General features: G+C 46.7%; 1 protein-coding gene across 3 annotated transcripts in view; it reads right to left on the minus strand.

Moving 5' to 3' along the window:
* LOC124545362 (mucin-19-like) overlaps nt 1-14,688 on the minus strand; it is a 545,233-nt gene that overhangs the window by 529,979 nt on the left and 566 nt on the right. The window lies entirely within an intron of this gene.

Genomic DNA, 14,688 nt, shown 5'->3' on the forward strand with positions numbered 1-14,688 from the left:
TTTAAAGGCGGGAGAAGGGACCACAAACAACGAGGTCATCGGTCCCTTGTTCCTAATAAAACACTGCCACAAGTTTGAGAGTAAAACGAACGAAACATATAAAAAGGAAAGAAAGGAAAAGTCACAAGAACGCAGGGAAGGCAACGAACACTAAAAGGAACGAAAGAGGACAAGAAAACTGAGACGCTAGAAACAGAAGAGAGTAAAACATGAAACCAGATTACAGTGGCTGGCCAACCACGAGAATAAAAAGAGAAATCCAGCCACTCTGCAGCACATTAAAAAAATGGTTCAAATGGCTCTGAGCACTATGGGACTTAATTTTTGAAGTCATCAGTCTCTTAGAACTACTTAAACCTAACTAACATAAGGACATCACACACATCCATGCCCGAGGCAGGATTCGAACTTGCGATCGTTCCGGACTGTAGCGCCTAGAACCGCTAGGGCCACTCTGGCGAGCCAACACATTAAAACCTCCACCCCAAAAGCACTAGGGTGGAAGACACAGAGAGACAAAGAACATGCGCTAAAACCTACATAGAAATGTAAAACCCACTCTCACAGGTACAATGTAAAATTAAAGCTGCTGTGGAGGCATTGTTGCCCAACAACGAAGGCAGGGTGCTGGGAAAATTAAAAATCTTCCACAAAGTGGCTAAAAGTGGGCTGTCCAGCAAGAGGTGGACGAGTGTCATCTGGGAGCCACAGCGACACTGAGGTGGGTCCTCGCGACAGAGTAGGTATCCCTGTGTTAGCCAAGTATGCCCAATGCGGAGCCAGCAGAGGACAACTGATTCCATGCGAGAGGCCCACATGGAAGACTTCCACGCATTCATAGTCTTATTAATGACACGCAGTTTGTTATGCGTGCTGTTATGCCACTCCATCTCCCAAAGCCGGAAAACCCTTGCGGTGTAAGGCAGAACGCAGATCAGCTCCGGAGATGCCTATCTCCAGAAGCGGTTCCCGTGTCGCCTATTTGGCCAGCCTGTCGGCAAGTTTGTTGCCAGGGACTCCGACGTCTCCTGGGGTCCACACAAACACCACAGAGCGGCGGGACTGTTCCAGGGCATAGATGGACTCCTGAATGGACGCTACCAGATGGTGGCGTGGGCAGCACTGGTTGATAGCTTGTAGGCTACTCAATGAGTCAGTAACACAGGAGAAATGACTCGCCAGGGCATGAGTGGGTGTAGTCAAGAGCACGATATATGGCCGCCAGCTCCGCAGTGAAAACACTGGAACAAACTGGCAAGGAGTGTTGCTCAAAATGTGCTCCATGAACATATGTGAAGCCTATGTGACCATTAGCCATTGAGCCGTTGGTGTAAACCACTTCAGAACCAGGAACGTCAAGAATCGAGAGGAAGTGACAGCGGAGAGCAGTGGGGTTAACGGAGTCCTTAGGACCATGCAAAAGGTCCAGACGAAGCTGCGGCCGAGGTGTACACCATGGAGGTATATATGAACGCGCCACAAGCAGCGGTGGTAAAGGGAAGGACTCCAGTTTGGAGAGAAGGGACCGCATGCAAACCGCAATCGTTAGCCCCGATCTGGGCCGCCGATGCGGAAGATGAACTGCCACGGGCAGGGAAAGCAGACTGTTATTCGGATGCGCAGGGGAACTATGAATGTGTGTTGCATAACTGGCGAGTAGTTGAGCATGTCTGATCTGTAGTGAAGGGACACCAGCCTCATCTTAAAAGCTCCTGTCACCAATCGAACCCCACAGTGGTGTACAGGGTCGAGTAAATGCAATGCTGAAGGCGCTGCCAAACCATAAACCACACTCCCATAGTCAACTCGGGATTGGACAAGAGCTCTGTAGAGCTGCAGCAGCGTGCAGCGATCTGCACCCCAATTGGTGTTGCTCAGGCAACGGAGAGCATTGAGGTGCTGCCAGCACTTCTGCTTAAGCTGACGAAGATGAGGGAGCCAAGTCAATCGAGTGTCGAAAACCAGTCCTAGCAATTTGTGTCTCCACTACAGAGAGTGGATCGTCATTAAGGTAAAGTGTGGGTTCCGGATGAACTGTACAACGCCGACAAAAGTGCATGACACACGACTTTGTGGCGGAAAACTGGATGCCGTGGGCTAGAGCCCATGACTGCGTCTTGTGGATGGCTCCCTGGAGGTGCCGCTCAGCAACAACAGTACTGGAGCAGCAGTACGAAATGCAGTAGTCGTCTGCATACAGAGAAGGTGAGACAGAGGGATCGACTGTTACTGCTAGACTGTTAATAGCCACTAAAAATAGACACTCAATGCAGAGCCCTGTGGGACACCATTCTCCTGGATATGGATGGAACTATGGGGGTCACCAACTTGGACACGGAAAGTACAGAGCGACAGTAAGTTTTGGATAAAAATCGGGAGTGGTCCCCGAAGACCCCACTCATACAATGTGGCACGGATATGATGTCGCCAAGTCGTGTTGTATGCTTTACATAAGTCAAAAAAGACGGCAATCAGGTGCTGCCGTCTGGAAAAGGCTGTTCGGATGGCAGACTCGATGGTCACAACATTATCAGTGGTAGAGCGACCCTGGTGGAAGCCGCCCTGACATGGAGTCAGCAAGCTACGTGACTCCAGGATCCAACCCAACCGTCAACATACCATCCGTTCCAGCACCTTACAAAGAACGTTGGTGAGGCTGATGGGCCGATAGCTAGGGTTTTTACCGGATTTGAGCACCGGAATGATGGTGCTCTCCCGCCACTGCGATGGAAAGACGCCATCGCACCAGATCCCGTTGACGATGACGAGAAGTTGTCGCTATTAGATTAGAGATGTTTTATCATCTGGCTGTGGATGCGATCAGGCCAGGAGCTGTGTTGGGACAATGTGCAAGGGTGCTGAGGAGCTCCCACTCTGTAAATGGGGAGTTATAGGATTCATTGCAGCGTGTAGTGAATGAGAGGACGTTCCATTCCAGCCGCTGTTTGAGAGTGCGAAAGGCTGGGGGGGTAATTCTCCAACACAGAGGCTCGAGCAAAGTGCTTGGCAGTCGCGTTTGCGTCGGAACATAACTCGCCATTTATGGTAACACCAGGGACAGCTGTTGCGGCCTGGTACCCGAAAAGATGTTTTATCTTTGCCCAAACTTGTGAATGTGACGTGTGGCATCCAATGGTGGAGACGTATCTCTCCCAACACTCCTCCTTATATTGTTTGATAAGGTAGTGGGCACGGGCACGGAGCCGTTTAAAGGCTATGAGGTGCTCCAGGGAAGGGTGCCACTTATACCGCTGTAGAGCTCGGCGACGCTCCTTAATTGCTTCAGCGACTTCCGGCGACCACCAAGAGACTGCCTTACGCCTTGGGCACCCTAAAGAGAGAGGGATCGCATTTTCTGCAGCAGAAACAACTGTGCTAGACACTTGCTCAACCATCACATCAATGTTATCACGCGCGGGAGATTCAGCGGTGACAGCAGAAGTTCCCCAGGCCGCCTTGTTCAAAGCTCATCTGGGCAGACGTCCGTGTGCCCGATGCTGGGGCAGTGACAGGAAGATGGGGAAGTGGTCACTACCACACAGGTCGTCATGTGCTCTCCAGTGGATAGAAGGGAGAAGTCCTGGGCTGCAAATTGATAAAGCAATGGCCGAGTAACTACCATGACTCACACTTAAATGTGTGGCGGTCCCAGTATTTAAGAGGTAGAGGTCGAATTGCGCCAGTCACGTTTCAACATCTCTGCCTTGGCCAGTAACATGGTACCACCCCACAAGGGGTTATGGGCATTAAAATTTCCCAAAAGTAGGAAAGGTTTAGGGAGTTCATCAGCCAGTGCAGCTAATACATTCAGGGGTACTGCACCATATGGAGGGAGATATACAATGCAGACAGTTATTTCCTGTGTCGTCGTTTTCCGACAGCCACAGCTTCAAGAGGGGTTTGAAGGGGCACATGTTCACTACAGACCGAGTTTAGGACATGAACAGAAACTCCACCTGACACTGTTATAGTCACTACGGTTCGTGAAATATCCCTTATAGCCGTGGAGGGCAGGGGTCCGCATTGCTGGGAACCAGGTTTCGTGGAGGGCAATGCAGATGCAGGTGTAAAGCTTAACAGTTGCCGCAGCTCAGCCAGGCGGTGGAAAAAACCACCGCAATTCCACTGGAGGATCACATCGTGAGACTGGGAAGGCATGGAACATTCATTGAGGCAGTTTACGCTTCAGAGTCACCTGCTGCCACCGATTTATTTCCTGAGCAGTCTATATCCATTGTGTCTGAGGGTCTGGTGAAATCTAGGCCCTTCTTAAGCCGCATAGCTTGTATAGGTAGTGGTGGTGTGGGTGCCACCGCAATTTCCTTGGTCTTAGGAGTTTTCTTTTTGGATTTCTCTCGCTGCTCCTTGGGTTTCCCTGGCTGGGAGGACTTCACTGGCTCAGTTTCTGGGAATTAGGATGAGCATGAAGCCGTACAACCAGCTGCTTTTGGGCTCTTCAGTCACTGGCGGGTGTCGTCTTTCCCACTAGAAGAAACCTGGGAAGGGAGTGACCCAAGGGTTCCCTTCCTAGCGAGAGAAGCCGAAGCTTAGACGTGGGGACGGATGTCCCCGTCGGTTGGAGGGGGGGAGGCGTGTCGCTTCCGAAGTAGGTGGTGCAGGAGCAACAAGCAGGGAAATGCCGCTCACCATCATGGGGGCAGGTGTAGTCTTCCGGCTCTGAGAGGTGACCTGGGCTGGTGGAGCTGATGGTGCCACAACTGTTGTAGCAGCAGCATAAGACGATGTTATACACACAGGATGAAGACTTTCAAATTTTCTCTTAGGCTCAGTGTAGGTCAGTCTGTCCAGGGTCTTGTACTCCATTATTTTCCTTCTTTTCTGGAGAATCCTGCGGTCAGGCGAGCAAGGCGAATGGTGCTCTCCACAGTTGACAAAAATGGGAGGCGGGACACATGGAGTATTGGGATGTGATGGGCATCCGCAATCTTGCCATTTGATGCTGGAAGTACAGCAGGAAGACATATGGCCGAACTTCCAGCACTTAAACCACCGAATTGGGGAAGGGATATAGTGCTTTACATCACACCGGTAGACCATCATCTTGACCTTTTCGGCAAATGTATCACCCTCAAAGGCCAAGATGAAGGCACCAGTGGCAACCTGATTATTCTTCGGACCCCACAGGACACGCCAGACGAAATTTACACCTCACTGCTCTAAATTGGCATGCAGCTCGTCGTCGGACTGCAAAAGGAGGTCTGTGAAATATGATACCCTGGACCATATTTAAGTTATTATGGGGCGTGATGATTACAGAAACATCCCCCAGCTTGTCACAAGCGAGTAACACCCGTGACTGGGCAGAGGACGCCGTTTTGACCAAGACTGACCCAGATCTAATTTTGAACAAGCACTTCACCTCTCCAAACTTGTCCTCTAAATGCTCAACAAAAACTGAGCCTTCATCGTCATGAAAGATTTCCCCCATCAGCTCTCGAACATACAAGGTAACGGGCGAATAAGATCCGCTGCCATCCTTAGCCTGATGTTCCTCGCATGGTGTGGCCAGGGAGGGGAACGTTTTGGGGTCTTACTTCTGCGCATTGAATTGAGCTCGTGATCGCTTAGAGATTGCTGGTGTTTCACCACCAGCAAGAGATGATAGACTACGTTTCATCGCGTGTCCCCATGGGCGCCACCCAGCCGCAGCAATGGCCACCTGGCAGGATGGCCTTGGCCGAGAGTCCCGATGCCCCAGGGGCATGGGCATCTACCCCTTGGCATACGTGGGGTCATGTCATAAGCTTTTCGTAGATCAAAGAAGACAGCAACCAGGTGTTTGCGTCTGGAAAAGACTGTTCAGATGGGAGACTCAAGGGAAACTAGATTATCAATGGTAGAGCGATCCCGGCGGGAACTGCCCTGACATGGAGCGAGAAGGCCAATTGACTCCAGGTCCCAACACAACTGCCAACTTACCATATGTTCTAACAGCTTAGAAAGAACGTTGGTGAGGCTGATGGGCCAATAGCCATCCACATCAAGTGGGGTTTACTGGGTCTGAGCACCGGAATGATGGTGCTCTCCCGCCATTGCGATGGAAAGACGCCACACACAAGATCCAGTTGAGGATGAGGAAATGTCGCTTGTAGTCAGATGAGAGATGTTTAATCATCTGACTGTGGATCAGATCTGGTCTAGGAGCTGTGTCGGGGCAATGTGGAAGGGTGCTGAGGAGCTCTGTAAATGGGGCGTTGTAGCATTCACTGTAGCGTGTAGGGAATGAGGGGACTGTCCCTTAGAGACTGCTGGTGGTTGGCCACCAGTAAGAGATGATGTACTATGCTTCACTGCGTGTTATCCGCCCTGATGCCACCCACTCCTACCAAGGGCCCTCCCCACGGGCGCCACCCAGCCTCAGCAAAGGCCACCTGGCAGGATGGCCATTGCCAGAGTCCCAATGCCCCAGGGTGGCGGCCATCTACTCCTTGGCATATGTGGGGGGTTAATGGCGCAGGCATCAACAGAGTGATCCGTGTGTTGTCAGGGGGCTATAACCAACAGGGTACTTGGCAGCCCCACCACAACAGACTAGCTACCATGCTGGTTATCAGGTGCAAAGAAGTCCATGACATCGTTGGCGCAGAAAGCGACACTAAATAGTGCATGGTGGAAAACGGACCCAGGAATGTATCCTCGCCCAAGAGATGGAGAAAGAGCGGAACTGCAATGCGAAGACGAGAAATCAGGCTAAAGATCTCGATGTACGATGGACACGATGCACCATGTAAGGCGCCCTTCCCCAACTGGCTCCATCTCCAGAAAAATTCTGAAATGCCGAAACATGAGAGACTCCATTTAGCCGCCTCTTACGACAGGTAGGAATACCTCGGGCCTATTCTTACCTCCAGACCTGCGGGGGGCCCACTCTTGCGACACGCACAGTTCTGACAGAATGCACGATAACCATGGAGCATAGGGTGAGGAGGAGATTAGATGGCTCTGAGCACTATGGGACTAAACATCTGAGGTCATCAGTCCCCTAGAACTTAGAACTACTTAAACCTAACTAACCTAAGGACATCACACACATCCATGCCCGAGGCAGGATTCGAACCTGCGACCGTAGCGGTCGCACGGTTCCAGACTGAAGCGCCTAGAACCGCTCGGCCACTCCGGCCGGCTGAGGAGATTAGAGTTTAATGTCCCACTGACAGTGAAGTTATTAGAGGGTGAGGGGAGAGGGTCGAGGGAGGGAAAGAGGGAGTGAGCAGAAGCTAGGATTATGGAATGATGGGAAAGGAAATCGGCCATGCCCTTTACGAAGTAACCATCTCAGCATTTGCCTGGAGCGATTTAGGGAAATCACAGAAAGCCTAAATCTGGATGGTTGGACAGATATTTGAACTGTTGTCCTCCAGAATGAGAGTCCAGTGTGCTAACCACTGCACCACCTTGCTCAGTGGAGTGTTGGAGAATGGTCATCAGTGAAGCGCCATTTCTTGGACAGCAACAAAATTCAAACTGGGAAGAAGAGGATAGAAGGTGCTGTAGTTCCAGCAGCAGATGCCAGTAGTACCCATTATTATTCCACTGAATGATCAAGTGACTGTGGTCAGGTCTGCTCATGCTGGAGTATCACTGCCAGTCACCAGTAGGGACGGAACTACATCAACAAACATCTGCTCAGAATAACACTAAATGGTCGGTTCTGATGCCTCTGGGTGCACCAGAGGAACCTTTTCCCAATTCTCATTCTTTTCCTTTGTAACCTTTGGTGGGCAAAGTTCGACCAAGTGGCTATCCGCACTGAGCAGAGATGGATGGGGAGCAGACAGCCCTGGGACCTTGGGACCTACAGGCTGTGACTCCTACAGCCACTGTTCGATGTACAACCTTCGGTCTGAGTGTTGTCAGGGAGGCGTATCATGAGAAGGATCCCAGTCACCAGTCGACACTGATTAAGGAGAACACTTGTCTTGTCTTAGGTGCAGGAAGTGGTTCCCAAAGAAGGTGTCCTGGGGACCACAAAAGAGGACGGTGGTGGAAGATCTGGTTCAAATTCTTCTGAGCACTATGGGACTGCTTTGATTATCAGTCCCCTAGAACTTAGAACTACTTAAACCTACCTAACCTGAAGACATCACACACATCCATGTCCGATGCAGGATTCGAACCCGCGACCATAGCGGTCACGAGGTTCCAGACTGTAGCGCCTAGAACCACTCTGCCACAAGGGCCGGCTGGAAGATCTGGTTTGGGTAGAGCTGTCGATAAAATATCGATATTTTTTCCACAGGTAGCGATATTTACAGGCGGCATTCTAAACAATGATTTATCGATATATCGATATTAAAATGTTACTATCGAGTACCAATACTTTTATACTTTTTTCACAATTTTCGGTAAATATTTGAAGTTCTTTCGCAATTTTAGTACAACGTAATTTTACTTTCACTGTGTGACGGAGTCTTACTGCTTGTTGCGCTTTCACCACGTCCAATCTTTCACTTTGACTGTGTGGAGCAAATATATGTGGCACAGCAGTAGTAGTCAGATTGCACTGGGGAGAGGGGGTGAATGGACTAACAAGATTTCCGATTTGAAAAAAATAGCACACCAGTACGTTAAATAAAAACAAATAAAAAATTAACGAAAGTAGTGTGCCATTTCTTCACATCGGCATTCTTCAAAAAACAGTTGCTGAAAATGAACTAAAATCTAAATCGCAAGGCTGGTCTATGCGTTGGGTAGAGGCGTGTGAGTGGAAATGCTCACGTATTTGATGGTCGGCGCTATCAACAGAAACTGCAACGTTTCGCTTCACCACGCAATTTTGACACTACAACTGCTAGGGCACTGGAGTTGGGAGAAATGAAAAAACTTACGTCTACATGAAGTGTTCCGAACAAATCCGATATGTGACGAAACTGAACGAAGTACCCATTGGACACCTTTTATAGTGCCAATTACGTGCAGTTACCATTTTTAGCAAAGTAGTTGCTGCCAATCGTGAACTTGCATCGTCTTACTTTCAGTTCCTGCTCTAAGGATAGACAGGCTGCTAGCTTGTTGAAGTACAGAATATCTAACAATAAATACTTGAATATACAGCTCTAAAACTGGCTGTATATTTACAATGTGAAGCCGATATTATTATAGGCAGGTACGTCGGTATTCTTTCAGTCGACATACCTATACTTCTTTCGATATATCGAGGGCCGATAACGATATTTTCTCTGAATATAGATATATCTGATACCCGGTATTTTTAAAAATGTCAACAGTCCTAGTTTGTGGTAGGCTGAGATAGGGGAGGCGATGGTCATGATGTTAGCGTGATTGATCATCTTCAGACAGCGGAGGCATTCATTCATATTTCTTACGTGCATCAGTATACGACAATAAGTCAATAGATTTGTACAATAGATATTCCATTCTTTCTTGAAAACTAGGTAAACTGGCAAAGCTGAAGGGTGATGCTCCGCACAGTTGGACGCAAAGGCGGATGTTCGCAAGGACTATCTTCATGGAGTGATCATATATGCTGCATTTTGGGTCATCCGTGCCGCGTGATGACTTATGCCCAAGCATAAACATCTGCAGCATCTCCTACGCAGTGGGACATACAGTTTCAGAATGGGTAACTTTCTCCAAGAGGATATTCTCTTTAACGCCTTAGATAAAGGAACTTGTATGCATACGATTATCATTGGTCCATTTTGTGCAAATCTGAAAATACGTTCGCCTCAATACTCGAGATTAGTCTAGAGCTCCTTATCTGTTTGGAGCGTAATATCTCTGGGGAACATGATTTCCTGGACGACTTTCGCAGTTTTGTCTGTGGGCAATGGTCACAGGAATGTCACCTCGATGATCACATGCTGAAAAGCTTTAGATTGGGCAGGAGAGGAAGTTTTAATTAACAACGAATCATTTCGCATTTTGCCTCGAGACTTAACTTGCCCAAATTTATTTTCAATATTTTCGACAAAAAACGTTTTCTTTGTAGGAAAAGTATCCCTACCAAGTGAACTGTTTCACTGGCTTGTCCCTCTGCTAACGGTGTAGCCACGGAAGGAATGTTGTGGGGTCGTATCTCTCTGTATCATAATAATCTTTCCTGTCTGAAAAGAGTGCTGGGGCCTTGAGGTCACCAGCGGAAGGAAGTTCATGTGCTAATCTTCCGTCGTGCTACTGCTCACTCCAAACAGGGTCTCCACCCATGGTTGCCACCCTGCCACAGCAAGAGCAACGGTTATTTGGCCAGTAAACCGTTGCTCGGAGTCCCAGTGTCCCAGCCATGACGAGCACATGATCCTTGGCTTGAGTTGGGAGTTTCCAGCTCTGGCACTAACAGTGCGATCCCTGTGTGGTCGGGCGGCTACCACGGTACAGGTACCTGACGACCACCCCTTCCCCAACAACGGGATGGCTACGGTGCTGGGTTTTGGACGCAGTACCTTTACAAGAAAGCAAGCGTGCTAAGAATGAAAGGCACAAAAGGTGGGAGGCCTTCCCTGCACGATCCAACTTCTGTAAAATCTAGAAATGGAATATCAAGTCAAACACAACAAGGGAACCACATAGTTAAGAACAAAAATCATTAGAATATTAACAATGGAATGGCAAGGAGGAAAAGTAAATAGTTAAAGGATAGACTTGCAGCACGGAAAGGGAAGTAATGGTGCAAAGACTGGGCCCCCGTGGTGGCCAAGAACGTATTCACAAAATAGATAAGGGCCCCGCGGGGGGATTTGGGAGGCTCGCGCATTCTTTCGACTAGAGTAGCTTTTTACGATACGGCACGCATGATAGGAAGATAGTGAATCAGGTCACCAGACAAATTGCACTTTGCAATTGTTACTAATAAAAAAAAACGTGTGGTGGATCCGCCTCCGAACATTGGTCCGGAGATATATCACACGGCAGATCCACACTCTAACGCTAACTTGGATGTGGTATTTGTGGATCTGAAGCCCAACACCGCTTCGTACATTGTGCGTGGCAGATCCACCTTCAAACTCCATCCTGTGTGTGGCATAATGTGGATCTGCATTCCAACATCGCTCTGGATATAACACGTGGCGGATCCACACTCAAACGCTAACTTGGGTCCTGGGAGCTTTCCGTGAGATGTATGTACACAGACATACATAAAATAGAGCAAATGCTGTCCAGCGTGGAGGTGACAGGACACAATCGAGTACAGTGCTATGCTACACCTCCTGATCAGTGCATCTGGCCTAGGTGTTGGCATCTGTTTACAAGCAATTATAGAACACAGTACGCGAGGTTATGTCATGATCGCATGGATAGATCTGACATAAAATCGATATAATTGAGAAAAATGACGGGGGAAGAAGTATAAATTGACCGAATATACACCGAAATGCGTGGAAATTGAGGAAGTGCTTCCGTATCTTCTGGTTCGCGCAGAAAAAATTTGTACATGGGAACAAATATGCGATAGCAAGAGCAATCCGAGAAAACGTCGACATGGAAGCGAAGGGAATCAGGGAAGCAGTCAATTTTTCTCCGTCGAGGCAGCATTATACTGTATGTCTATTGAGGTACCAGTGATACACGCGAGTTGACTATTGTATCTGACGCTTTTCAGGAAGACGAACACTTACCACTTCAAAATATAAGTTGCAGCTAGCACCTTATACAATACAATGGACACATCAATGTTTTACACAATGTAGTTTTTCCCTCGCCTTTTTTTTCAACGATTTTCTGCATTCTCAACTCACTCTTCATACTTTGACAATAATTTGTTTTAAGTATGTCATGGTACCGCGAGTGATTCATCGTTCTATACCCTGTGTTCATCTGAAAATCTCTTTCGTTTCAGTAGTCTTCGGTTGTGGAGAGAAACCGAATTCAATCCGTGGGTAAGGAATATTACGAAAAAACATTTAGAAGGGTACAAAATTAGAGTGATTGTACTGGGAAGCAAGTAGGCGAATAAAGACAAGGGTCTGAACATAACAACAATAATAGTAATATTTTACGACGCATCCACAGGCTAGACCCTACAAAATATTACTCGGTATGTCTGAACTTGGCGATGAAGAACGAACAGTTTTTGTCTCCATTTGCAACGGATGGTCGAAAAGAGCGGCTCGGGATACCTAATGTTTCGCATACGGCTTCCGTGTGACGGGTTTTTGAGATTTTAGCACTAGAGTTTTAACACTCCTAACGATTATTAAACAGGTTCCCGTTCGTAACTGGCTCTAGGATTGCGGAACGGCACCCGCTTCTAGTTTTGCGACACTGAGTAAAACAGTATTCTATACCCAATCATGTTTCTTACACAACAGAGTTCGCTCTAAATTTTTGGTATACCTCTGAGGCAGAATTCGGATCTGACTTGTCGAGTGTGGTAAGCTGTAATAATTTAACTGATTTACACTTATCGGCTCTCGTGTCGTACAGCACAATTTGAGCGCACAAGCACGGAGTTTAAAGAGCCTGGCGGTAATACACGCATGTCTTTTCCGTCAGTTCGTATACCAGTGTTACTCTCTTCACTGACCTGCTAAGTTCTGAGTGGGAAGAGTCGTCATGGTTGAGGTTTCTCTTCAGACAATAATTTGAATATAGTTGCACTCTTTACATGGAATGCACTCTAAACCACTAAGAAAATTTGTACCACGAAACTGATCGCTGGTCTGTTTTTCAGAGCGGTAGTTCTTGATGCTAACAGATCCAATAACTGATAATCTCTCCTGGATGCGCTAGGGCTACGTTAACTGAACGTGTTCACTTTGGAGTCCGTTATAGTACCCTTTTAGTCCAAACTAGCCTAGAAACTTTTCAAAGCAGTTTTAAGTTTCACTAAAAACTCCATTGCGATATGGAATTTCGTATTTACGGGTACATAGCCGCACATGTAACAGGGAGAAGAGTTAAGTATTTGTCCACTGCGAAGATCCAAACACGTATCATGCATGTGTAGATGTGTGAAATGCCGGTGCAGTTGCTCGTGTTGCACACGTGGAGTGTGCGAATGACAGCTGGCGTACGGTAGGTCGGTCAGCTTTTGTCTGTCAATACGAACGCATCATTTCACTAATACTGCGTTTTTTTCTATTCTCCAAACACTTCTCGTGCCAAAGCAGAGCTAGAGAAGTCATATCTCTCGATTTCTTTATTATTAGGCAAAACCCTCGTGTATTACACTAAAGAAAGGTTAAATCCAAATTAAACGTCGAATCCTTTAACATTAAACACACAATCTGAAATGTGCGAGCACTATTTAAAAGAAATTTACAATTAGCAGACAAACTTCGATAATATCCACTCTGAACACCCCCCCCCCTCCCCCTGTTTAAAGAAAAAGACTAATGTCAGTAAATGACATGCACTACAAATTTGCGGCTATTCAAAGGAAAAGCTTCCAAATAACATTTTGTGGCAACATATATTACAGTAATTCCACAATCCGTTATAGTTCGAACGAAAATAAACAGCAAGCAGGTGACAAATATTGTTCCCGATTATCGGTACTAACATTTTGATAGTAAAACTAAATTATACGCTGTATTAAGCGAATGGTGGCTGGCGATATTACTTTGACGCGTAAAAATTACACACTGTGTCCTATCGAAAGGTAATTCAGTTCAGAATTTCCTGTCACCACACACACACACACACACACACACACACACACACACACACACACACACACACAGAGAGAGAGAGAGAGAGAGAGAGAGAGAGAGAGAGAGAGAGAGAATTTGTTTTCTCGACTTCCATTTTCATACGATATATAGTTCATTATGATTTTGCATAAAAACTTATAAGTTTACATTTCTTTCGTCTCAACAGGTTACGAAGACAACTACAATCCTCCACAAAATTCAAGCAATAGAAAAGTCAATGAACGTAACTGTTCAGATTGTCGGGAAGCACAAGTGGCACCTTGATAATTTACGGCACGTCGATAGTAATTATTTTTCTAAAATTATGAGGCTATAGAATAAAATTCCTCATTTAACTGGCGTAACTTGTACATACAGGTGCTTTGACATCAAACACTGAATGTTCATGTCACGTAAGATGAAATAACGAAAACAGCGTTCAACAGACAGTACGAATCAGCAACACCAAGTATGGATGTATAATCCACTGAACATTTATGGGCGTTCTGTCTTAAAAATTTTCATTCAATGACAATATATTTGTAGTGCAACAAATGAGTTACATTTTGCTTGCAGAAAATTTATAGCCAGAGTCCTGTAGCTACACCGTAGTGTCATTTTCCGCAGCAATGCAGTAACGACAGATTATTTCTCATCCACTCCTGCGACAATAGTACACGAAATGTCGGGTTCTGCATTTTCTGGTTACCAATGAACGAAGACCGACGATATATAGTCCCAGAAAGGAGCGAAGTCTGCAGAATGTGAGAGGTTATTTAAAATTGTATTTTACCGGGCTGACAAAGGATTCTTGAAAAGATAACACTCGTTCTTAAAGACAAGCCGGTTTCAAGCAGAAATGTTGCGTTCAAGAGTAATCTTTTTGTACAGCATTCGCATTGTCTACTGTAAACAATATCGTCACTTGACATTAACAGTGAAGGGAACAAAATTCTTAGCCGATTCACATAATGGAAGTTACAAATTGTAAATAATTCCTTATCTGAATTTGTAGCAGTCTACAGAAACTGAACTTTAATGTCAAAAAGCACATTCACTATTTTACTTCCGAAAA

This window comes from Schistocerca americana, chromosome 8 (genome assembly GCF_021461395.2).
Source record: "Schistocerca americana isolate TAMUIC-IGC-003095 chromosome 8, iqSchAmer2.1, whole genome shotgun sequence".
Taxonomy (NCBI): domain Eukaryota; kingdom Metazoa; phylum Arthropoda; class Insecta; order Orthoptera; family Acrididae; genus Schistocerca; species Schistocerca americana.